We start from the raw sequence: 3,451 nt of genomic DNA on the forward strand, positions 1-3,451 counted from the left end.
GAAGAAAATAAAGGGAGTCTTGAGATATGAGCAATAGGCATAGTAGGCCCACCGCCTTGCAACACCAGAGACCTAGGGAAAGGGCTCAGAGGGCTATGGGCCTAATGCAGGCATTTGAGACTAGAGGGAAGATACTGAGGTTGGCATGGGCCATTCAGCCCAAGGGGCCTGTTTCTGTGCTATATTACTCTAATAGGGTTTCTAGATCTGCTCAAATTAGTGGACATAGTTTCAAGATAAAAGGTTTAAAGGAGATCCAAAGAAAGCCCCCCAACAAACCTCCCTATGGTGGTTGGAATCTAGAACGTAAAGGTTGCAGACATTTCTACATTGAACAAGTATCTGGATGAGCACTTGAATTGATAAAGCATGAAACCAAATGGGATGAGTACAGCCTATTGGTCAGCATGGATATGAATGGTCAAAGGGCATACTTCTGTCCTGTATAACGTGGACAAACTGGTTAATGTGATCAGTCTAACACATTCTTTCCTTTACATTTCTGATGTGCAGTAAATAAAATGTTATTTGTTGCATTTTAAAAGATAGAGAAACAAGCAAACTCTGCAAGAATAACCAATTGCAATATTAACTAAATCGCAAATAGATGTTGTGGCCTAAAAGACACACTTAACACTTCATACAATAAATTGCTCTGTTCTTAGAAAACAGCATATCTCATTTAATGTAGGTAGCTATATCAAATGTTTACTTAAAAATAATCAATTGAACTTCATCATTCGTTTTACAAACAGATCACCAATTATTCAAATCCTTAAGTGTGACTTACTCATTTCTACAATATAAACACAATAAAATCTGCAGGTGCTGGAAATTCAGAGCAACATGCATAAAATGGTGGAGGAACTCAGCAGGTCAAGTGTAGCTACGGAAAAGAGTAAACAGTCGATATTTCAGGCCCTTCTATCCTTCTTTGGGACTGACAGGAAGAGGGGAGATGCCTGAATTAAAAGGTGCAGGGAAAGAGGCTGGCTGGAAGGTGATAGGTGAAGGGCTGAAGAAGGAGGAATCTGATCAGACAGGAGAATGGACAGTAGGAAAAAAGGAAGGAAGAAGGAATCTGGGGGAAGTAATCTCAGGTACTAAGTAAAAGATCAGAGTGGGGAATACTCAAAAGGTGGGGTAGATGGGGGGGGGGGAATTTTGTTCACCAGAAAGAGAAATCAATACTCATACCATCAGGTTGGAGTGTACCCAGATGGAATACAAGATGTTGCTCCTGCGCTCTGAGGGCGGCTTCATCTTGGCGCAAGAGGAGACCATGGATCAACACATTGGAATACGAATGGGAATCAGAATTAAAATGTCTATAGAATTTCTACAGTAACTTGTTTTAAGGTGTGACCACACATCATTCCACTGTGACTTCTGCAGACATCAGAGGATTGTTTTTCATACTAAGCACCCTCCCCACTCCACTGCCCAGAACATGAAGGACCAATGCACAAGGGAAACTGAGCTCAAAGAACTGATGCTTGCCTTGAGAAGATAAGGTTCTAAATGTCTTATGCTTCATGGAACTACTTGGACTTTCAAGTATATGGATAAGACTAGTCCAAGTCCCAAAAGATTTGCTGGGTCAAATTTAGACACTGTAGAAATTGAAATTAAAGCAATTTTGTCTATTATCCTTCTGTCCTTTCATCTATTATCACCTCCCCCTGGATATGTCTATTGCAGCTGTATTTTACAATGTAAATACTAAGACAAGGAAATCTGAAACCATTTCCTCTTCATTGTGCCTTGGAACTGAATACTCCCTGGATACAACAAAGATGAAAATCTACTCCCCCTTCCATTACTAATCTGACGTTAATTTGTGTTTACATTATAACAAACATTCAAAGCTATTTATATTCAAGTAGCAAAATAAACAGCTAGTATAACAACAATAATATTCAACCAATACATAGCAAAATGAATCATGCATACTTACATGACCTTTGAAGTTACAGTACCTATACAATGCTTATTTGAGTAAAAAGGAAGTTGCAAGCACCAGGCTCCAAGTCACGGGGTGCATCATGCAGACAAGTCCAGACTTGCAGAGTCTGTGTTGTTGCCATGCTAAGTGACGCAAAAATGTGGCAGTATAGAAACCGTAAACTATTCATATTGAACACTATCAGCCTGTTAGGCACTACTAACATTTCTATCTAGTACACAGGCAAAGAAACCAGTACAATGTATATTTTGATTTCCATTGGCAATTATTTTATACTTTATACAAAGGATAAAATATACTAATTGCCACTGTTCTCCATCTCTGATACAAATCAGTCAAATTGTTGATGAAATAGAGAACAATGAATAGAGAACAATGAAATAGAGAACAGACATAGCTGCAAGAAAAATATTTGGCTGTCTCTTCCTCAACACACAAAGAATGTATGCCCCAATAAAGGCAAACTGAGTGGAATAATTAATTACTCTCCAATACTCAGCAAATATGAATGCTTTCTTCTTGTAATTCAAATATTGTGCTAATTTTAGACTTGAATACTGTGACATTGCCATTTGACACTTATTACAACGTTAATTAATTTAAAGGCAGTATATAGAAGAGGGTGCATTTTACTTTGTCACCATCCCATATTCAATCACACCAACAAATTACACCATCATTGAAATTTTGTATTCCAGGTGATATTTGGAGGGATGCTGAAGTAAATTATTTTAAATGTCATTTGTAAACCAAGCAACATTTTGTTGTGTATATTTCTGGCAACTCATAGTAAGCTAAAATATTGGTATTGAAAGGAATACTGTGAACTCCAAATTTCCAAAACTTGCTGATTAATGTAGGCCACATGGTATTTGCTTTCAATAAATGGTATCTCACCTTTATATCACATTGATGGGTCGGTAAGTAATTTTCTAATTATGTTTCCACAATAATGGATTATTAATTGGCAGTAATAAAGCAAGCTGTTGGAAATAGTCAGGCCAGACTGCAAATGTGGAGAGATAAACAGTAAACCTTTCAGAATGATCACCTTTCATCAGAATAACAAATATTTAGAAATCAAACATGTTTTATATTGCAGAGAAAACAGAAGCAACACACAGAACAAAGGATTTATTTACAATTGCTTGGAGACAAAGAGAAATTCTATCCCACAAAGTGTGATAATGTTTGCTGAGAGAAGTTGATGAAGGTTTATAAAATCAAACCTGATCTGTCTGAATGAAATTGGAGGAGAGAAAACAGACCAATGAGAGAAACGAAATTGAACAAATTTTCCTTCAATGACGCACTTCCTCCAAGTCAAATGCAGAGCTATGCATTGCTCCAAGCCACATCGATCTCTCCTGGAGTTGTCAGAACAGTCTTTGTTTCAGTCCTTCTCTGGCCCCCTTACTGGTGATCTTTATGGTCCATTAATAACTGTATCAGCACTAGTTCCAGCTCTAGTACAGTTTTATCAAC

The 3,451-nt window shown here is 37.5% G+C and overlaps 1 protein-coding gene across 10 annotated transcripts in view; it reads right to left on the reverse strand.

Moving 5' to 3' along the window:
• Positions 1–3,451, reverse strand: part of rbl2 (retinoblastoma-like 2 (p130)) — a 121,432-nt gene that overhangs the window by 80,112 nt on the left and 37,869 nt on the right. Inside the window, exon 1 of one of the 10 annotated variants that reach the window (XM_059992840.1) lies at positions 3,196–3,329. The exons of 8 other annotated variants lie outside the window; for them this stretch is intronic. The gene's annotated coding sequence lies outside the window, so the exon portion shown is untranslated. Of the gene's footprint in view, positions 1–1,957; positions 1,979–3,195; positions 3,330–3,451 lie in introns of those variants that run through there. One more of the 10 variants, XM_059992839.1, reaches the window with a different exon arrangement.

Source organism: Hypanus sabinus, chromosome 17 (genome assembly GCF_030144855.1).
Source record: "Hypanus sabinus isolate sHypSab1 chromosome 17, sHypSab1.hap1, whole genome shotgun sequence".
NCBI classification, from domain to species: domain Eukaryota; kingdom Metazoa; phylum Chordata; class Chondrichthyes; order Myliobatiformes; family Dasyatidae; genus Hypanus; species Hypanus sabinus.